This window comes from Typopeltis vanoorti, chromosome 1 (genome assembly GCF_054136105.1).
Source record: "Typopeltis vanoorti isolate ZY-2024b chromosome 1, IOZ_Tvanoo_1.0, whole genome shotgun sequence".
Lineage (NCBI taxonomy): Eukaryota > Metazoa > Arthropoda > Arachnida > Uropygi > Thelyphonidae > Typopeltis > Typopeltis vanoorti.
The window spans coordinates 98,717,982-98,742,112 of record NC_143549.1 but is presented as its reverse complement, the minus strand read 5'-3'; the positions used below and the strand labels follow the sequence as shown (position 1 = coordinate 98,742,112).

Genomic DNA, 24,131 nt, shown 5'->3' with positions numbered 1-24,131 from the left:
CATGCGAAACACCAAACTATTTCAGCGTTAAGCAGTTTTTGAAATTCTTTAACTGACCAGTTTCGTTAATGATTCGTTATACCTTTGCAAGATTCCTGCAGCTAATACCATTGCATGCATTCTTCGATGAATGCGATGTGTATAATTCAGTAGAACGAGCGCGTTGTTATGCTAATGGTTTGCCTTAGTTGGCACTTTGGATCATTCCAGGAGGAAAGTTGCTCGTTCCCCCCATAAGCTTGATTTATGTTACTTTTGTTCGGCGTTATCTGCATGCATCATCTTGTCGTTACAAAAGCTATCTTGGCTTCTGTTCTTTCAGGAGCGAGCTGCTTCTATAAATGAAACAATTGACGACACATATTGTTACTATTACTGGGTCTTGCTATTGATTCTTGCTGACGCCACAAAGTCGTCGTCCCTCGCAAGCCTAACGGATACAGCTGGTGACATCGCTGAGGCGAATTAGACAGGTGTATCATATTTACCGAGCAGTGCTGCTGCAGTCAGCTTTCGGAGATTGAGTTTCTTTAAAAATTAACTGCTGCTTCGCGTGTTAGGGGTGCTGTAGCGCTGCATTACGTGACGTCTTCGAGCATAAAGGTGTGGAATGCTTTGTACAATAACAATTCGTTATGCATAGTCTCTGAAATGGTGTGTATGTGCGTAATATACATAGTAAGGGGAAATGGATTTTGCGTGATTCCTTTAAGAATACCTGCTCGAGAATGCTAAAATAAGTTTTATTTGGCATAGCTTAGTGGTGCTCACTGTCATCCCAGTCCATTGTTAAATCATGTTAATATAAATCACAGGTATTTCTGGTCTCTGTCTTTGCGCGCGCGGCATGTCTTTTTTTTGGGGGGGGGGGGGTTAATCTCCCACTCTGTCGATATTTCCTGTAGATTTTGTCCCCCCCCTCCCCATCGTTCTCCATATACCCTGAAAGATATATTAGAAAATACAGAAATAACCTCGAATATGGAGACTGTTATAACTCGCATTACTTATTGCTATTCTGAATATTTTCTTAGTCGAGTTGCAATCTTGCGAAAGAAGATTATTAAGCAATAATATCCTGATTATATTTTTGCTTGCATTTTTATAGTGTTTATCTAGGCTGGTTTCAAAATCGTGAAAATATGATGTTACTGCATTGTCTTATCTTCTTGTTTCGACATGCTATAGTGATTAAGAGCATAGGCCTTTTCAGTATAAGTCTGACAGAAGAGCTTCTGGGTTTTGTGTGCGTGTGTGTGTGTTGAGAAAGAGAGATGTCGGAATTATACGCGACACCACGGTACTGATGTTAAACTGCAATGAAGTGATGCTTTTAATGAGAAAAATATTTTATTTTAAACAGTAGCATCCTCAACCTGACGTGGGTTGAGGCTACCATGAATAACAGCTTTCCAGTCATCTATCTACAGCCAAGTTATTTAAACTTCTGTAAGAGTTCAGACCACTTATACCTTTGATGTTTTCTGTTGTTTCCTTCTAGGTTTTCCTATCGTTATCTCTCATTTTACTCTTTCGTTTTGTATCATTTGAGGAAGTCTTTCAATAGACATTCTCTATACGTGTCCATAGCACTAAATGTTTTTCTCTGATTCTTGCTATTATTGGTATGTGACAATGTAATTCTTCTCTGTTCTTCTGACTGATTTTCATTTCAGTCCATGCTATTTTATTTATTTTCCTCAAGCACTTGTTTACAAAACTTGTCAATCTTTGTTCCTCCTTCTGCTGTTTGATAACACAAGCCTCTACACCATAAAGAACTGTGGTGGGAAGTACCATTAAGCTTTAAGTTCTTTAGAGAGATGTGTATCTTTCCATATACATATTTGTAAGTTAGGTCATTGCAGACCAACCTAAATTTATTGCGTCTAATAATTTCTTCATAATTTAACTATCATGAACGTTTTTTTTTTTTTTTTTTTAACCTGTTATCTGTTTATTTCCTTCCACTTCGAAGTTATGTTCTTCTCTTTTAACTATTGCCATTGTTTCGCTTTTACTAAATATTTATCTGCTTCGCATAATCCTTGATGTTTTTACGTAGGTTGTCAATCATATGATTTAAGTTTTCCTTATTATATATAAATAATAGTATATTGTATATTTATGTGATGCAAATTTTGTTCGTAAACAGTTATGCCCATGTTTTCTGGAGTAAACTCTTTTACCAGGTTCTCCAGGCATAGGTTTACCAGGGTTTCTCAAACTTTTTCTACGACGGAGTACTTCACATATCCTGAAATTTTCACGGAACACCTTGGTTATTTTCTAATGTATTAATTAATAATTAATTGTTAATTTAGCTGATTTTTATTATTAATTAATAATTAATTAAACATAAACATCATTACATTAATTTGTGCTGATTTTCATTGACATATCCCATTCTGATCACGAAAAATTTATAATATTATAAGTACTTACGAGTGAATGCAGACTTTTTCTCCTGTGTGCTGGTAGTTTTCCCCTCCTTTTGTACATCCTGTAAATCTTTGTAGGCTTGAGGTGGATGAATCACTATTTGTTCTGTCACAAACACCTTCAATAAGAGATTTCTTAACACCAAAATTAAATAAAGTGCCTTGTCTCTTATTCATATTAGAATTTAAATCTGTATTCCTATTACTTTAAAAAAAAAAAATCACGACCCTCCGGTTTCAGGACAAGTACTTACACACTGCAATACGAACTTGCGAAGAAAGTATTCAGTATTAATAGATTTTAGAACCGGATACAGACTACCTTGATCTTCAATTTCAGTGGAAAAATTTTCCTTATATTTCTTTGCTGATTGGTCACTAACATTTGCAACAGATGTTATTTCTTTCAATTTTGAGAACAGAGGATACGCCACCCATTGCTGTAATCGGCTTGCAGGCAATTTTTATGATCGATCATGAACAGCGATATTCTCTTTCCCGATCGTTGAAAGATTTCAATGTGTGAAAATTAACGATAATTCACGAATATTTCTATGTTTAAAAATATGCCGCTTGGTCACTGACATTTGCTACACTGATGTCATTTCCTTTAGTTTTGAGAACAGAGGATACGCGGCCCATTGTTATAATCCGCTTGCAGGCAATTTTTATGACCGGTCATGAACAGCGGTATTCTCTTTCCCAAATGTTGAAAGGTTTCGATGTGTGAAAATTAACGATACACAGATGTTATTAGGCGTTCTGGGTCTGAGCTTTTCGACATATTCACGAATATTATTCTCCTCAGAATATTTCCACTATAAAATATTTATTCATGAAAAATGCTTAGAAAACTAAAATGACAAATTCCAGGAGAACTTCTCGGGGAACACTTATTCACCTTCCGCGGAACACAGTTTGGGAAACCCTGGGTTAAACATTTTTCTTTATCCATTGCCTGGAAAGTGAGCATCTCTGCATGGCACCTCTCTCAACTGGTATTTTAAAAGTTTCAGCTGCTTCAGAATTTATTGTTGCCATGGCATTTTTTTATAGTACTAATATTGTCTTCCTCCTCTTATTTATTTATTTTTTTAAAATTCAGTTTATTTTTGCTTATTGAGTCAAATGCTTGATTAAAACCTGTAAAAATAAGGTCTAAAGATAAAATAACATTTATTATTTCTGTTTGTTTTTTCCTCCCATATCAGTTGAGATAATTGTAAAAAAGAATAAATGTTGCATCTATTGTGGATTTCCCTCTCTTAAATCCTATTTACTGTTCTCTTAAATATTGTCCATAAGTCGCTTTAATTCTTTGCATAATTCTTATAATTTATGTGTGAATTAATAAGGCTATTGTTGTATGGTTGTATATTCCTGAATACAACCCAAGCAGAATTAAAAATAATGATTGATCACCCTCAATAAAGAAAGTCATTTCTGATTTAGTAAATTTAAGAGTATTTTAACTTTTTTAAGAATGACAACGCAACCCCCGTTAATACGCGCATGTCTCGTGAAACATAGTCTGACGTTTTAATGTAACAAATAGGAGCCGGTTTTATTAGCCTTCCTGTTCACTAGTTTGAATGGTACCGTTTTAAGTATCTAGTGGTTCGGAAACTGAGAAAGGAAAGAGAATCGCACCAGTTTTGAGCATCGTTAATTCGTTTTAGACGGCAACGGTGTTTATTGCAGCTGGGAATAAACAGACGAAATAAACTCATCGTGTGATTTTGGGTTTCCTACAAACAATTTTCGCGAGGTTGTATTGATCTTGAGGTTTGATCAAATTAAAACGGAAGATTTACATTCCACTGCCTGGAAACTGCACATGCATTAAAGTACCAGAGTTCTGCATCGTGTTCCAATTAGCTATTCATTTCCTACTTGATTTGCTCCGAACGAAATCTCATACCAGAACACTTGGAACTGACGAGAGTTTGGCCAACGGAAAAAAAAAAAAAAAGAGTAGAAAATGGGAAGTTACGATCGCGTGTGTTCCAACTGTCGACTACTCGTGGCACGTTCGAAAGAGCACGTGTGCGTGAGCCTTCCATTGTGTGACATTGGCTAGTGCAATTTGCACTAAAAGCCACATGATCGGAAATCAATGGCTAAATGACTAGAGGAGGCTCACACACGGCAACTCTAGGCCGCCCGTGCTTGAATTTTGTATGACCGCCGTGGCCACGTTCCTGGTACCGAGGCCGTCAAGGACAACCACTGTCATGATGTAAATACTTGCCTCACTCGCTTACACCATCTCTCCTTTGCTCGAGTTGGCATGCGCCTTTTTTATGCTACCTGCGGCTCTCGCCGCTGACCACTGCCAGGTGCTAAATTTCCTGAGTTGGAGAAGAGTTAATTCAAAGAATTCCCTTCTGGTTGCATAGTTCCGTGTAATATTTTGTGATTGTGTTGAATGGCATTTTCGCTCAAGTGTCTCGCCGCTTATTATTCCCCCCCCCCTTGTGTACAATTACTTCTCACATGATACTTAAGCTATGTTTTTATTATTGATGAAATTATAATAGTACTTATTTTCAAAATTTGTGTTAATATCTACAAATTTCCGTGTCATTTTAGTGATTTTTCTTTTATTGAGTGAATTTTTAGCGATGATTTTTTTCACTGGTCTACTAAGAGGTGTGCCACTCCGTGGCATATCGCGTTGAATTGCTCCTGAATTAAAACATTTGTGAGGCACAATGAATATAGACTGATTCCTTCCAACCTTTAAAAAGCGATTTTGTTGCTCTTATGGAATTCATCATCACCATGTCTTTCCATCTCTAAGGTTATCTCTTTTGAAGAATCCAGCATCTCCATACTGCAGGCTCAAGTACCTTACGACATAATTACTTGTTAGAAAAGCCTAGGTTCAAATCCTGCCCAGGACGCAAGGGATCATTACTGAAGGTGAGTTAGTATAACGAGCAATTAGGGTTTCTCCTCCAGGCATCTTGAGTGTTTAACACTCCAAAATAGGTAAGGTTTGACTTTAGCTTCTTCGGCCGTAATTCCAATCAACTCAGTCCTCGTATCCAATAACAAGTTGTTCTTAGATAATGGTTATTGTCAAGAGAAACTATATTTACCTGTTTATTGTCTAAAAATAGTGGACTGAGCTAAAAACTTAAATGAACGTAGTTAAAAACAAATGTTATCATACTCACTATTAACACCGTTATCCATTTTAATTCTGAGAGTGTCATTAGTTGCTTAAATTGTCGAATTTTAGATCGAAGTATTAAATGCTAGATACATCGTGCCCTTATTCTAAGGATGGGGGGGGGGGTATCTAGTATGCATAAGCAAATGATTTTTTTTTTGTTATCCATTTTTTATCATTCATTAGGCTCGCAGTGAATGGCGCTGTTGTTGAGAACCAGAAAATAGGAGGTTATCTTTTAAGAAACCTTACTTGTATTGGTGATTTCATTAAACATCAAAACAGGAATTGTACTACTTTACAGATAGATGCATCTTTGAATAATTGAATAAATGCCGAATAATTTGTCGTATAGAATATTGCATATTGTGTCATAAATTGACAACAGCGAACACAGAATAAATTAATTTTTTTTTAAACATCAGATGTATATTGCCTTCAGATCCCCCCCCCACACACACACACCCCACCCTCTGAATTCTTCACCACGCCATCTCCCCACTTCGATATTTGACTAAGGATTCCCTGCCTGCCTGCCTGACAGCCTATGAGTTGTATCAGCAACAGGGGAGGGGGGAGGGAATAAGAGCAGAGACGCGGTCGGGGTCAAATGGACACTCATTTTCCCGTCTTTAGAGTCGGTGAGGCCGTTGCTCGAGCAGAAATGGAGCGCCACTAATCAATTCTACGCTTGGTACTGCGTCGTGCTCGTCGATTCAAGCGCATCACCACAGATAACACTAGTGAGTTCTCTCGGGGAGCATGCGATCCGCTGCGAAATGGGATTTCCTGCTACCGAAGACCCCGTTGCTATGACGACGCCCCCAGCCACCGCCGTCAGAGTTATGTGAGGTCAGGGTTGACGTTATGAGTGCTACGGGAAGAAGAATGTGTCACGGCAGATAATAGGCCTGCTGTGCTATCGAGTATGTTATCTGCAAGTTAAACCGCGCCACTCTTCACGCTAGGCCTGCTGCTCGATTGGAATGTGTGCTCCCGACTCCATGTTGACAGCATGGCCTTTGACGAGAGCCGGAACTGAAGGAAGCGAGGAATGGTGAGAGAGAGAGAGAGTAGCACCCTGATATCCCCATAGTACTGTCTCTGCTTTATTCTAGAAGGCGGGGTCATAGCGACTTCAAAGTAGTCGTACAGGTATATTATGCATTCGACTCTGACCATAACTTCCATTAAAGCATGATCCTACTAGTTTATCACGAACAACTGGTCTTTTGTTCGCTTCAGGAGTGCTACAGTTGCACCACAATTCCTTTTTTTCCTCCTTCAAGCATTTCTGTGTAACAATAAATATTTATTATCCAGCCCACATCAAAGAATGCGTGTGGACTCGCGGAGATTTTGACTGGGCTACTTTCATTTGGCAGCAATGCTTCAACAAATGCCTGTGAGATTTGTAGTGAGATTTTGCTGCACAACTCGGATACTTGCAGAGAAGCGTGAATTGCAGGATGAAGTTTGATATTGAGCTAAGCAACTTCAGAGAAGTTGTCACTGATTTTTTTCTATGGTCAGCGTATTAACAACAACAAAAAAAATTCTAACATTTCTGTAAAATCTATTCGGTATTTCCTCATTCTGAGGTTAGTTGAATTGAAATCTTATGCTGGTAATAAGACACATACATACATCTTAACAAGAACACCGACTAATGGATAATAATTAGTTTGTTCGTAAAAAGTATTACACAGTTATAATGAGAAAGGTCGAACAATAAAGTGGACTCTTTTCTTTATTTTTGAAAGTGTGACATCACTATTGAGTTGGCATATGTTCAAACAGCGCCTTATTACCTGAGGAATAAGCACTGCGTAACGTCATTCGGATTTAGTTTATTTTTCATCTGCATGTAAGTGTTTTATCCAAGCACTTTGTCAAATTTTGAGAAGGAAAACAAATCTGTTCTCGCTATCCAGAAGGCATTTTGAAAAAATTAGACCACCGGAAGAAATTGTTATTTTTGATGCCAAAGGCATTGTTCCAAAAATATAAATTTTTCCCTCTAGTTCTTGCCTTAGTTTTGGAACGGTTGCAGTGCGTGGGAAGCGTGATCGAAATCTGTCAAACAAGTGGATCTAACGGATATATACATCCGTTGGAACAACCACCATACCCCTTTCCCTATATGCAGCTTTTGTATGTCCCTTAAACTGATAGAATCATTGAAAAGATGTAATTTTGAGTTTCATAAAGATATTGAGAGCAATTTAACGGAAGTGGGAAAGGAATTCCACAAATATTTCTACACGCTCACCGTGGGCAGTCGGGATTTAATGATAGAAGGAGAGTATTCTGAAGGTGATCATATTCCTAACAGTTGGCTGGGTGGTTACTTTATTGTCAGACCTCAATTCATACCAATAGTTTCAAGAACGGGGAGGGGGAAATGAACTCTTGCAATGCAATTTTTAAGTTTTAACTTTGCAATTATAATATTTTGTGTGTGTGTGTGTGTGTGTCATTGGTATGTTTACTGTACAAGTTGTCCGATTACACAAGGCTAAATTACCGAGGAAATTTTAGTGGATCTTTCAGTTGTATTCTTGATTTCTTCCCTAATTTTATTTTGCAAAAAATCTAATGAATATTATATTTTTAGTGTACAACATAGATTTCATAATGCTAGACCTGTTTTTTTTTGCATCTATCAAAACGATCATTCGGTATCATAGAATTCGTAGTCAACTACTGTGCTCATTCAAATCAGTTTAAAAAATAGTAAAGCTTGTGAAAGTCAGAATGCAGTAGGTGATATTGCAAGAAAGCAGGATTGCGAAATCCCAAGGAAGAAATTTTGGGATTTAAGCAAGTAAATTGTACTTGCTTAAATCTTGAAGTATACCAAGAATGTATGACCTATAAAATAGAAATAAATTGATCATTATTTATCGCGCCTATCCTTGAATAACAACATGGAAGCTCATGTGTGTAACTAATCGAGCATAATAGACCTTTTGTTATATTAGTTGTTGGATGGGAATAAAGCCTTGTGAACAGAAACATAATTTGATAAATCCTTTGTATTGTACTCGCTCTCTTTTCCCAGTGAAATCCAAAAATCTTATGATATCTAGCACTGCTGATGAGATTGGATTATTACAAATTTTTTCAGATCTCCGGTTATTACAAATTTCGTTAGCCCTATTTTTATGTATGAACTGCGTGGTGTATGCTTCCATAGCTTGCTGTATAAAATATGGGAAATGCTCATTGGTAGTGAATCATTAGACAATTCGCATAGCGTAAATTTCTTACATTTATTTATTATTTTTTTTTAAATATAATTTTCTTCTGCTGTGCTGCACCTCATTTTGGATATCTTTAGTGACAATTGTGATTATTGTCCCAATTCCTCTCACTAATTCTCTATTTATCAGAAGAATAGCGGCGTTATTTCATCTTTTATATAAATTCTTATAAGATTGTTTTCCCCTCTGATTTTAGCTATTTGCATGTTGAGAGAGATAACATTTAATCGGAATCCTTAACCTTCGTCTCCAGTTCTTCACTATGGTTAACTATTATTATTAACACACACACACACACACACATTTATATTTGCTGGTTTGTCCTAAGCAGCGAAAGTATTAGAATAAATTGAAAGTCACCGAATCGATCCTCTCTGGGGGGTGGGGGGGATCAGCAGATGGATTTATTTTTATTTTTATGATAATTGAACCCACGAAAGGCTGGAAACTTATAACGCGTTTAGTATACCGTGGTAGAATGATTTTTAAATAATCTAAAACTTTATTGTAGAGGGACGTGAAAAGAAAATGGTATTTTTCAAGCCACTTCAGATCTCCAGTAATCAGGACTGATCATCACGCCAACCATTAAAATCATATAACATTTAAAGTTTTACTGACATCCATGTCCCAGTAGAATTCGAATCCACAATCGATTGCATAACAAACACAATATCCACTCGACCATCCAGGATGATCTATAACACTACAAAGAAGTACCTTTGTAGTGTTATGTCTACAAAACTGTTTTATATTTAATTTTCAAGACTGTTTAAGGAAAGTGAGAAAGTAAAAATTTCTCATGTATTTTTTTTAATTACGTTATTATCGGAATCATTAATTGCTTGAATTTTCTGTCCTTGCAAAAAGATCAAGAAATTAATGCGCAATAACGAGATGACTTCAGTTCAGTTAGCTTTAAATTGAATAATTCATTTGATCAATTAAACTAAGATATAGCACTTGAGTTAGAGCCTTACCGTATGTGTGTGTGTGTGTGTGTGTGTGTGTGTGTGTGTGTGTGTTCTTGCATATTTGGAACTTATATACGACTGTATTCCCCCACCTAAAAATTTACATTAGAATTCCCTGTGATGGAATGTAATGATGATCTATTACTTAATGATGCCATAAATGAGAGAAAGAAGAAAGTAGATCACTGTGGTTTACCTAATTGGATGCATCTGTATAGTTTCACATATCTGGCATACGCCTTACCACTCCACCTAAGTTGTCAATGTTGTTTGTAAGTGAAGTGTCCATTAACTTGTCTCTGAGAGCAGAGCAAATGAATCTTTAAAAATCCTACCCAGTGTTTTCTTCCAGTTTAATAATAAACGCAGATTATCAAGCCAGTTGATTTGATACACAGTACACTGTTTTCCCTGCAGTGCGAAGCTCTTTTTTGTTTCCAGGAAATCCATGCTTTTTTTTTTTTTTTTTTTTTTTTTTTTTTTTTTTTTTTTTTTTAAGTACTAGAACGGTTGATGCTGTTCATGGCGGTGCCATGCAATAAATTTCTGTTGCTTTCCCCATCCATGCAGATGTTTCTTGGGTGTAGCTGTTATTAGTGACATTTCGCCTTTGTAATCAGAACACTAATGCCATATTGTTGCACACCTGTCTTTCACAGTTCACTGTTTATCCTGCGCCAGCGTTCGTGATGTTGGCAGCGGTTTGTATTCGATTTTTTTTTTTTTTTCTGGCCTTCATTCTTTCACTCATAGTAACTACAGCTAATGTGGGAGTGAAAATCACATTTATGATGTATACTCTTGATTTGTAATTCTGAATCAATAATTCTTCTTTCTTCCACACAAAATTCTAGCTCACGGTTATTATTGTAATGATTCATTTTCTTTTGCTTGATCTTCTTTCAATACTGATGTCAAGTTTACACTTTTATATAAAGAATATATAGTTTCTTGCTTCTAGCGCAAATAAATAAAAAAGGGAAAAAAAATGAACTCGACACCACATTCAATACACGTACTATGTGATGCCGTTCGACTGCATGCATACAGAAGAGCACGCGTAGAGTCTACGCCATTACATTTAGCTGTAGCACCTATGTTGACGTTGGAAGAAAAGATGTTTATTGTTGAGTATTATTTTCGTTTCATACGGAGTTGGTAGAGCAAATGGTCCAAGCCTACGATACGTTTGTGAACAGTTTGTTTCCGTTAGCGTGCCCCCTTAATCGAGTGGTTCCGATCTACTGGGAGTGTTCTGCCGCAATGCAAAGGGCATTCGGGAAGACCACGAAACTAAACACAAAATTAACACAAATGAGAATCGCGGGCGTGTGCTCCAGTGTTAGTAAGTATCACAGTATAAAAGGCAGTCAACGCCGAACATCGGTAAAACTTGGGATACCGAAACAGTCACTACAGAGAATCCTTAAGGAGCTGGATGCCTTTGTGTACGTCATTCAGCTGGATCAGTGCTTAACAGTAATGGATTACGCTTCACGGCAGGATACTCTGCACGCGTGCCGGCCAATGTCTATGAAGACCCGAACTTCCTCCATAATATTTGGTTCTCGGACGAAACGTATTTACATAAGTGGTCATGTAAAGACTAATCTACAGGTTTCTTTGTTTCTCGAAACCCTGAATTTGTCTAAGAGAAACCTCTTCACAGCGAGACGGTCACCGCATGATGTGCGGTTTCTGGCCATGGTGTATTTGGGCTCCATTTCATTGAAGAGTGGTGGTGTAACCGTAACCTTGAATGCGTTGGTTCCCTTCACCTAAGATTTGCATAGGATGTGTCGTGCAAAACACATCATTTCGTGCACAGATATTCCAACAGTATGGAGCAACCTGTCACACATTACGTGGTTCTAAAGTCTATTTAGCAGAACACTTCCCTGGGAGGCTCGTTTAGAGGTTCACAGAATTCCCGTACCCTTCATGTTCTCCTGATCTCACATCACTTGATGCCTTCGTTTAAGGTATATTGAAGGAATGAGTATTCCATCATGATCCCCCTTCAAGCCTTGATGAACTAAGCAAAAAAATCACACTATATGTTCAGTAGATGTCCCAACCCCGGTTCTCCAAGATGACAGAGAACTTCTGCATATACTACGAAACCCGTCTTGAAAGACAGGGTGTCCATTTCGAGCACGTAATCTACCATCGTTAATGCTTTATTCGATCAAGATTCCACCGAGTTGTGAATGTGCATATCATCATGTATAAACATATATTTCTTTGTTAATAAACCTCTTTACTCCATAACATATATCGTTGTAGTTATACAGTACTGTTTTTTTTTTTTCGTCATACTGTATAAAATTGCGAATTGCTAAAATTTAGTGTTGCTTTTGACTTCATTATTTCTGTTTTTTTTAACTAGGCTGCAAGTGTGACATAATCAAAAAGCAACTTGATCTCTTGTTTTCAGTTAATAGGATCTTACAAATTGCTGTGCTACTTGTATCAACTTATGTTCAAATTACTTTAAATAAAAAAAAAAGAAAAATAGAAAGAAAAATAATTTTCTATCTTATACTGCATCTCTTTCATGTATGTCCTGTTTCTGCGTACTGTACGATTTTTTTTTTCATTTTATTATAATCAAAATCGAAAAAATTCTAATTATTAATTTGACAGAAAAAAAAATAACAAAAACTTTCCTCTCTCCGGTTTCGTTTTTTTTTTTTTTTTTTTAATTATTAACTACATTTCCTTCTACATCTCTTATTTTGATGCAACCCCCTTCCCCTATTGGGGAACTAAATTTAATTAGTTGTCTTCCATTTCAGAAACTATGAACAACCTGGATCTCTTTTTTATACTTTAAATTTATGTTTGGATATTTAAGACTTGCTCTCTTCCTTTCAATTTATCCTTATGAATGTCTGTTGATCAACCTCCTTAATGCTGTTTCCTTGCTTTGTAATACATTATCGAAAGTAATAAATTATTCATAATTTAATTTGTGTGACGCTATTTACCATATGCACGCTCATTTCCCAGTTGACCAAAAACTAGAGACGTTCTTGCGCCTTCTCGAATAATCATTCTTATAAGAGCACTCGATTCTCTGTCCTGTTAGCAAATGAATATTAAGATATTCGATTTTAATTTTCCTCATGTTGTTTCGTCAAAGGCAAGTACTTGTGCTCTTACCTTTCTTGATCCCTACATTTTTTATAATATAATATAGGGAATGCTAATGTATAATATGTCTCTGCATAGTAAACAGAACGATTTTCTTTGATCTTTTTTTTAAATTATGGGAATTAACTTTTTCAAATTTCCCTTATAATGTGTTTTCCGAGGGTTATTGAGATTTTTCTTATTCTTATTAGGATGTAACCCTTATTATAGCTATCAGAAATACTGAATTTGTTTGTTGAAATATCTTCCAAGAGGGATTATCCAGTATTCTTGCGGCCATACGACAATGAATTCTGTTGTTTTCTCTAGAATATTTTTTTTTTCATTTGTTTTTGTATGGCAATGCATTCCATTGAACATTTTCTGTGTATACAGAATATGACTTAAATATATTAATTACAAAATCTTTGACCACTGTAGTATTTCACATTTACAGTTTGAAGAAGTATATAAAAAAAATAAATAAAGATAAGACTGACGTCTTGGTGTTTTTGCTGAATGATGCGGTATTGATATCCTTTATAAAATATTAAGATATTGCCCACAACGTTTTTATAATGAGTATTATAAAATATTCTTTACTTTTAAAACAGTGTCATTCAATATTGGCATTATTGTGAAACTGGTGAATTTTTATTATTACGTCCCACAAGATTTTCGGGTAAATTGGAAGTGTAATTAGATGAGAATTTATGAACCCTGAAGTTTCTGCACTTTATTTTAGATATATGATCTTGACGAAAGCCATATGAAATTAATGCATCTTTTCTTGAGATTGTGTGTGTCCATAAGGTAGTAAACTGGAATTTATCCTTGTACTTACATGCGCAATTTTTTTCCCATTTAAAGAATTAAATTTTGTCCCTTTGATATTATTGACTTTAGTATATCCAAATGATATTTTTCGTGGACATTTATATTTTATTTAAATTAAAATTGTAATTTTAATTTGTATATCTCAGTAATGAAATTTTACAAATTATGAATTTATAATCAGATGATTTGTTGATTAAATTTGAAAAACCGTTGCTACAATAGCTTCCTGAAGTTATATTAAATTATGATATGTCGCCGTCTTTTTGCTGCTGCTGTTGTTCTAACACTAGGCCTGTCAAAACACTTTGGATTCGCATGGATCATAGCTGTCGTTTTTGGAAAGACGAGTTATATAGTTAGATAAAAATTAGTTCTCATCCTCGTTTGAATGTATAATGGCAGTGGTCAAGTCACAAGAATATCACGTGATATAATTTTTGAGTTCCTCATGAAATATTTATCATTTACACACAGAGGCTCGGAAAGTATTTGAAATTTTAAAACGGAATATTTGAAATCGTGCTTTGGATTACCGATAAGCGAAGTTCAAGAGGCTGAGATTGTTCCTTCGATAGTCGCAGATAGAAGCCATTTTCTTAGCAATGGTGCTAAACTTATTTCTTGAATGTGTGTTTGCGCGCATGCAAGAGCTCAAATTCTGGTCACCTGACCTAGTTCTCTTTTATTTCTCTTGTTGGCTATTATTCGGTGTCGAACATTATTATAAAGAGCGCTCCAAACTTGGTGAAAGCTGGTTCAATTTTTGCGAGACCATTACTCCACATTTCTGTATGGCACTCGGTAGCAAAGATGGAATTATACAATTGATTATGTTAGTCCCGATCGGATTACTTGCAGTTCGTTGCAGTCTGGATTGCAACGATTAATAGTTCTGCAGTTCTCTATTGCAGTTCAGATTTTGGGAAGGTTTCTGCTGGATCCAGGTTTCTACTGCATCGATAACACAAAAACATCGGTGCTGAACATATTTCGAAGGAATAACAACGCATTGACTTTTGATTTCTTGATGCTTTATAAATTTATAGCAAGTCTGAGTTATTAAGTACGTAGCAAGACTGCATGCAAAGTATAAAACATCTAGTGCTGCTATATCACTTTTAAAAGCCAATATCGTTGCAAGTAGTGGAAGTGTTTATGGAAGTCGAAGTGTTTTATGGATATGTAGAGAGAGAGTCGTGAAGCGTTTGTTCAAAACACAGATATGGTAATGCTTGCATAGAAGAGGACAGTCACTGTGAATTAGATCCACCAAATATTCCTTCTGTTATCCAGAAATTCCCATCGATAACACAAATAAATTCCATCTCTACATTGTTGCCAGATCGTCAATAATTCAACACCACTCTACACGATAAAGAATCTACCTCGCTAGATGGGCAGACTGCTGAAGGGCGTATCCAGACGCACGACCTCAGCTCATGCATTGTCGTAAATCGAGTGTTCCGATTGCACGCCAGCGGAGTCCTGCCGTCACCAATCTTTCCGGTGACGTTTTACATGGATAAAGAGGAGCGGGAGCAACCGACACCGCTGGGTAGGAAACGAAAACTGGTGGTCGCTGGCTGTCTGGCGCAAGGGTACGATGTGCATGTGTATTAGGAGTTATGAACAGCCTAAAGTACTACTTTTGGCAGTTTGCCTACGAACTGTACACTTACTAGATACAACCGCGACGCTCGAGACATACACATCAACTTCTTAAGTGCCTCTTTCGACAACAATTCATGATAGGATGTAGTCACAAGATGAGGAGGAAAGTTTCAATCATTTACTTTGAAGTTTTACTTATGTCGTGTTTAAAAAGTAAATGAGTGGCATAAATCGGATAGCTGCAGCGTACTGAAAAAAACTCTCTTATTTGCCATAAAATATCATTTCTGCCATTTACCATAAAAATTATTTCTGCTATTGATCTATGATACTTGCTTAAATTTAAAATATATGTATCATGTATTTTTTATTCATACATTTTTTTTTCTTCGAAGAATTTGCAAATCTTATAGCGGATGCCTCCAGTGTTTTCAAATCCTCGAGTAATTTTCTTCGGCTCTTTTAAACAAAAATAAATTAAACCTGTTTAAACTAAGACTGGATTTGTTCCTTGGAGTTTGTTTTCTTGCAGGTCAGATAAATCGAAATGAATTGACTTGACACACAGTAATTTAATGCACCATAGTCTTATGTATCTCCAACGATGAATTTAATCTAGGATTGGTTTTCTTGTCTATGTATATTTTGGACGATCTCACCTCGCAAGGCCGTGGACAAGTCAAGGGTTAGATCATTTGGGAAGCCTGCTTTAGAAACCAAACACGTCTATATTAATTGATGCTTGATGTCTAATAAGCAAGGTAGCGATGCCACGCTGGGTGAAAAAAAAAATCACTTCAAGACCTTCATAAACAATCCTTTCCACAGTACGAATGGAACTTACGTCTGTCGTTAGCAAATTATCTATCACTGAAGTCGACATACTTATTTTGCAGTAAATATTCCTTTTTTTCCCCTGATTGTGTAGGGTAGTGGAATATGCAGTACAGGGTCGAAAGGTTTGGTCTATACTCCTAAAGAACGATACACACACACACACACCTCTGCTGAAAAATTATTACAGTTTATTAGACATGCTTATTTTCTACAGTGGGCTCCCCTACTTATCGTAACCCTTGACTCGCTCACGGCCTTTCGAGGTGAGATCGCCCAAAATATTCTTTGACAAGGAAACCAGTGCTGGATTTGTGCTTAAAATTTGTCACTTACCATCTTGGCTATTGAATTTCTTTTAACTGATTGAAAGCATATAGGTAAATAAGTTCATTAAAACTCCCTAAGAAATTCAGAGCATGTGGATACCATCTTTTCGAACATTCTACTTAGCCACTGGTGTAGATTTATAGTTAGAGCAGTCAGCATTACAGAAGTTAGTGCTTTATCCCTTTCTACAACCAAACGACTTGTCTTTTTATCTGCTTTGAATACTATTTACCTTTCTTAAGATGAAAACACGAAATCTATGAGAGAGTAAATGACCCAGTTTTGATAATTTACGTTAATTTCTGGCTTCATACTAATTTACGCGTCATTGTTCTGTATGATTGGAAATAGCTTTATGTCAGTAAGGACTAATCTGGTCTTTGCGAAAACAAGTCATAAAATTATTTAAAGTGAATAATTCAGTTTAATGCATTTTAAGTTGTTTGCCATTTGGTTTAGAGTCGGAGAAGAAAATTTTGAATGTAGTTATTTTGCTTTTATATATATATGAAATTTCCCTTTTTTCCCCTAAATAATAATTTATAACAATTTGTTTGTGACCCCCAATGGTGTATGTAACTTTAACAATACTGTATATGAAGTAGTCTTCATCTGCACACCAACACTTGTGTGACATGTCCTTACATGGATTGCACAATTACGTTGTGTTGTTATGAGAGACAGCAAACACTGACGGCTGTTAGAAGAAATGAAACAAGTTGATTAATTTTTAATCGCATCTTCTTGTGGGTGTGATTACTAAGCGAAGTATCATTACGTTTCTGTTTCCAACAATGATGTAAGAATTTCGTTGTCTTTATTGTTTATCTGGTTGCCACGATAATCTTCAACTGTTCTTCCGATACAGCGTGTTTCGTGCTAATTAGGCCTGAGGATGACTGGTTCTCTGGGGTCGTTTATTATCTCCGGCTGATAAGTTTCACTTTAAAGACGCGCCGCCGTATGACAAGAAATGGGTGTACTCGTTGTCACAGACCGCTGCCTGGTGATTGACGCCTCCAGCAGTTGGGATCTTTTGTTTGGTTGTGTCAGGCTTCGTTCTGTCAAGGATGGCTCTAGAGACTCGATGATATTAAGGAAGTTATTAGTGTGGAAGTACAAGAGACCAGCGTGAACGATAAATATAGATTAAGATTGAGGCGAAGACATATAGTTGTTAAGTCGAAGTAGAAGACAAGTTTTGAATAAGCAACTCACATTGTGAATTGCGATCAAGATTTCTTTGAGCTAATATTTAGATCGTATCTGTTTTTTGTCTTCTGCTTTCGAAACGACAGTATTTGGTTACAAAGCTCACTTCGACTTTCCTTCGATCGAAAATTGGTTTCCTATAAGAACGTCGTTAATGTTGTGTAAAACAAAAAGAATTTATGTAGCGCTGTCGAAGTATTTCATATTTATTGTAGCTCTAAAAAGGATTACCTTTTGTTTTCATCGTTTACTCACTGTCTGGCGGCATCTATATATAAATTTTGATTTCTGCTGTTTGGTGTATTTTTACATTCTGAATATTATTCCCGTTTTAAAACAGCCTTGCTTATTACTCGATTCCATTTGATCTTAAGATTGGAATGAGCAAGAGACCGCTATTGCTTGAGCACAAAGCTATAGTTGTTTGGTGAAATTGCAAAGAAAGTTCACGTGTGAGTGATTTCTTTGAATCGTGATGTTGTGTATTCCGCATAATGATTGCTGGCGCTGTTAAGTGTATGGCAAAATCTTGACGTCTACATTATTATTTAGACCGTTATCTAAATCATCTTTGTCTTATTCATACAAGATATTAAAAACCCCTCTCTTTCTCGCATATACACACTAACACGAGTTACGAGGTAAATATAAAACTAATAATTTAGGCTGCACGTCTTTGTCCAGTCACTTTTTCTTTCTTTTTTTTTTTTTATCTTGGGCTGATAAGTGTGATCGACATTTTTCCAATTTGGGTGTTCGGTTTCGCAGATGCATTTAAAAAATTACCAGACATCTTATTTTTCCGATTTTAGGCCTATGCAGAATAAGAGCTGATATATGTGGACATGTATGCAGGTATGTCAGTTGTGTGGGGTGGGGTGGGGGATAAACGGCTCTTTATATGAAAGGTTTCTGATTCTCTTCCAGCGTAACCAAGACAGGTACGCCTTTACACCGTGCCTAGCCAAATGACTACCTGCAGTTTTCTTATTCGTGATATTCAAAAGAAGCTTGCGCCTCATATAAAACTCTGACTCTTCTTATTTTCCAATATAATATAGTTTCCTTTGTTTTACTAACTGATTCATGCAAATTTAATTTAATGATTTGATGTTTCGATGATTAAAGTAGTACTGTATTCATTATTTTTTTTTTTTTTTTTGTCTTTCGTGATATTTTAAGCCTTTTTATTTTTTTCAACTTCTTCTAATTGTTCTAAATAAAATTATTGTTTTAGGATCTAAATTGATTCCAGTTACATCATGTACCAACCGCGAGATCTGATAAATTGGCAGAGTCGCTTAGGGGTCAGAAGAATCCTCCATGTACCTAATCTGTAAAGAAAGCGATATATCTTTATCACCAGATTTTTTAAAATATTTTTATACTTAAAATAATAAGCATTTTGTAAAACAGGGAGTTCACTAAACATTCTTAAGCCATTTTTCTACTGTATTACCATCTTTTTTTTTTTAAGAAAATTATATTGAAAATGGAAACAAAATACGCCTTAAAAGAAAATAAAACCAGTTCATTTATAACATTTTCTGAACACATGGCTCATTCATGGTTAGAAATTAATTTTTGATTCGAGAGTACACGTCTTCGATGCATCCAGCTGGTTCACTTCCTATCTGAGATTGATGAAGATTTGTGTTTTACAAATCATCTGACACTTGCTATTGTACACGTTGTAGTGCGCCCTATTGAAGAATGCGTTACCGTTTTTCTCCAATAATATTGGTACCAGCAATTGTAGACAAGCTGATTTTTAAAGAAGCCTTGTTTACGCAGTACTAATTAGACGGTGTTTAATTTTTCTAGGTTAAACTTCAGCAAAATTGCCCATTAATACTTGTTGTATCAGTTGAAGTTACTTCGCTAATTCATACACATGTATAGTCTCTTCCCTTACACCCCAAATGAATGAATGCATTGCTAACCAATAGTGCTTTCAGAACTATTATAACAGTCTAATGAAAGGTTAAACAAATTACATAGAAATCATCCGTAGCACAGTTGGTTTTGATGAAGCTCTTTAGTTGGTTAGACTCGGGTTTGAATTCCATCTAACACGCAAAGAATCTTTACCGGGGCTTTTAGCCTTGAGTTGGCCAGTCTCATATTGAGATGACAGGATTTTTCCTTCTAGAAACTTCGGCTTTTTCATCTCGCAAAACGGGCACTTCGGCCAGAAGAGCACTCGATTGGCAGCCATAATACACTATGCAGATAGAATCAACCGCCCTATGAGAACATTAATTAGGTTTGAAAGAAGCCAAGTTACTTGGCCGTGATTGGTCATCGAGCCTAAAACGCAAGGGAAATGTGACAACTTGCCTGCAAACTCTGTTTCTGATGTAGTATGCTATAGCAACAAAATCAAATATTTATTTAAGGAAGGATAAAATTATACTACGTTACAGCCAAATAGGCAAACTGTTTATGCTATGGCACTTTAAAATAAGTTTCGAAAAGTAATGCTATACCGAACTCACGTGGCCTTCGGTACTAATTGCCTTGATATTGACTGCCTAAATAGACACACACACTTTCCAAAGGTTTTTTTTTTGTTGTTGTTTTCGTAACTGCATGATTGCTTTGATTAACGGTTCCATTGACGTGGCAACATTCGATCCAATTGGTTCTCCTCAGACACGAAATTCTAGAAATATTTCGAGTTATACCTAATTGAGGAGAACCAGGGTCAAATAGTGTGGTCAAGTGAAATCAGAGTACTAATGGAAACAAAACCTAATCAAAGTACTAATGAAAGGCGACAATACTCTCTCTCAAGATAATGCTAGTAGTGTAATATCAAGGCACATGCGCCAAAGATAACTGGAGTTTGGTATACCATGACTTGCATTTTAAAACCTTTAAAAGTTCATAGTTCAAACCGGCTGTTTGCTCTAATGTAGGGATAATTTAATCCACTCAAATGAGTATTTGTGACTTAAGTTGGACTCAAACGCAGAACGTGATGAGTCGTGATGAGTCTCACCATTCAGCTGCTGATGACTTCTATTTCTTTCTTCACTATACACTGTCATGCCAGCATAATGTCACATCTGTCTGTCACATATGCACGAAACCAACTACGTATAGAGAAGAATTTTGTGTCTTATATGCAAAGATGCCGGACAGCAATTTACGTTGGTCACTGTTCTTAGGACCTATCTCGCCGAACGAAATTAGTTGGCATTTGTGTGTATCAGTGTTGTTCAGAATGCATCGTGGAATAAATAAGTCGTTTGCAAGCACGTTGGAGTTTTGAATAACAACATGTGAAACCATCTTTTCCTCATAGCTTTCGTTAATGACGGAATTAATTACTACTTAAGAGTAAAGTGAGTGAGTGAATAATTGCAAAAGTTCCGTTGCAAGACATCAAGTGGATTTGTAGTTGGTCCGGTGACTTTTGCACTTTCATATGTATGAGATATTGGATTCTCGTAGCCTAATACAATACTCGGACAGTTCTTTTAATGATATTAGCTTAATTTTGTATAACGTGTTTGTTTGGTTCTTGAATTACTATTTAACTCCACCCCATCATTATCATTTGTGTTGATTCTCATCTGCTTAAGTGATACGCCTTTATTTTAATTGTAATGCGCTTTAATCAAAGCTGAATTTATTAGGCGCATCAGTCGTGAGTTATAATAAATTTACATGGAAATGCTTTATGAAAGTACGTGTTTGGAATATATGATGAAAGAGAATAGTTTATGAATCAGGAGTAGTGCATCATTTTGGCAAAGGTTTTTATTAATTGTATTAGAGTTGGTACATGAAAATGAAATGACTAGAATTTTAAACGGAAAGGCATGTAATATGGATAAATGCAAACCTCAAGGTAATTAATATAAGTTTGTTACTTGGTAGCTCTAGTTTTAGAAAACTGTAGCAGAGTTGCAATTATTGGAATGCTGTATACTGGAACTGCAGAATGATAACCGACATTCAACTAACATGACATTTTTTACACGTTTTTACTATTCAGTAAAAACATGTCAGTTTTTACTTGAATAGTAAAATAAAATAAATCAGTAAATGAGTATAATAACTGACTCTAAAAGTATTTTATATATAGGATATTCTAAACTCAAAGTCACTGATATGTTTATTTAAATCTTGCGTTATTCTTCCTACGAAATATCGACTGTCTGCTTATATTTCAACCACCCCAGTGCGCATTATTGTCTGACATTATAATTAAGGTGGTTGTTTCCTTTATTTCAGTAAGCGGCTAAGGATATTTCCTGACTGATACTGGAACTGCTCTAACACACTAAGGTGCTCCAACTGCCATCTGCTCATAACTCTCTGCCAGTTGTTATCTGTCTCTCTTCAGTTGATTGCTAATCTCTTCTTCTTTATGCTGGATTATTTCCCCCCGCCCCAAACACACTTCTGTTTTGACAAATTTTGTGCTGCACAAAGAACTGAAATTTGTGTTAACGATTCCTTAAAGACTGCCGCATGCTTTATTATGGATTTCTTTTTCTTCATCTGTAATTCCAAATGTACACACTTTCTTTTGCTGTTAGATGTGCGAACCATCTACTGTAATTAAAATAATAGTTCGATTCCAAGCCCACCGAACTAACATCTTTCATTTACTCTCTGTATACTTTATTTGCTCAAAATTATCTCAAGAGAAATGTTAAAAAACATCTTTAAAAGCCATCTTATTTTCATTATTATTTACTAGCTTCCTCGCCCGGACTAGAGAAACTTGTCGGTATACGACAGGTATGCATTGAGCATTTAAACTAAATAGTTGTTTAAATTATGCTACGTATGTTATTGGGTGCGTGTCAATATTGATCCGTTAATCTCCAATAATATTGGTACCCGAAGTTGTTGAGAAACTAATTTTTAAAGAAGCCTTATATTTACGCAGTACTAATTAGACGGTGTTTAATTTTTCTAGGTTAAACTTTAGCAGAATTGCCCATTAATACCTACTGTATCAGTTGAAGTTACTTGAACCGTCGTAAGTCCTTATTGTATAACTTACTCCCGTTAGTGGTGCCAGCGAAACTGTAATAAACAATTTTAATATTACCTAATATTAAAAAGACACCTGCTGACTGTTAACAAAGTATAGGAAAGTGGCCAAAGATTCATTTCCTTCGAAATTCAATAAATGCGGTTCCTTTTATTCCACATTATCTTCCCCCTCCTTCTCCTCCTGGAGAACTACTCATAACAAACTTATCAAGCTAATATACCAAAAAGAAGAAATGCCTGTGAATTGGAATACATCCATATTATGCCTTTTTTTTTTTTTTAAAGGGAAATCCCACAATTATCCAGTTAACTATAGAGGCATTCTTCGCTTGGACACGTGCTACAAGATAATGCCTACATTGATAAAATGAAAAGAATCAAGTATATGCTTCAAATATCATTAGTTGACTATCAGTATGGCTTCTGCAAAGGAAAAGCGACAACTGATAATATTTTTACACTTCGACAGTTATTTCTAATGAAAAACATTATGAATTTGATAAGAAAATTGCATTTAGTGTTTGTGGCTTGTGAACAGGCATATGGCAGTATACATAGAAATGCGCTATTGGATTTAATGAGGCTTTTGAATACCACGAAAATATATATATATGATACAAGTATGTAATCGCCACAGCCTCTGCAAGATATGTTTTCTATATTAATATTCATCGGTTTTTGAAATAAAATTTAGATTTCGCCAAGGAGATGAATCCTCTCTCACCGACGCAATTCCATCTAGCATTGGAAATAGTAATTACGGACCTAAATGAAACAAAGGAGATTGGAAAGAAATGGGAAAAACATCTTATTGTCTTATGCCGATGATATCTTTATCCTTAGACTCTCTCATCGGGGGTTTATATAAGCTATATCCAATGCAATTTAATCCTGTAGTCTTGTCATAAACCAGGAAAAGAGTGAAGACCCAACTAGGAAAAGACCCATCGCTTACGTAGCGTATATGCAAAATACCTTGGTCACGTGCGTCACCACGTGTTTTTGGGTAACCATTTAAGAATTCTGCTGGTCACTAATCCTCGATAGTGTTGATCACAGTGGGAAAACAGAGGATCTTTCCGAGTTCGATAAATGGCTTATTGTGGGTGCCCGTCTTGCCGGAGCAAGAATTTTGAAAACTGCAAAGATGATGGTGATATTCCAAGTGTAACCCACATCATGTCTAAGAGGCATAACTGTGGTTCTAAGTCAGAAACGAGATCGGCGGCATCTTGTGAGAAGGCTGGTATGGATAAACAGAACTTCCTGTGGGCAGTAATTGATTGAAGCATTT

The 24,131-nt window shown here is 36.0% G+C and overlaps 1 protein-coding gene across 4 annotated transcripts in view; it reads left to right on the top strand.

Annotated features, from left to right (window-relative positions):
• Positions 1-24,131, top strand: part of LOC150110248 (uncharacterized) — a 416,889-nt gene that overhangs the window by 140,823 nt on the left and 251,935 nt on the right. The window lies entirely within an intron of this gene.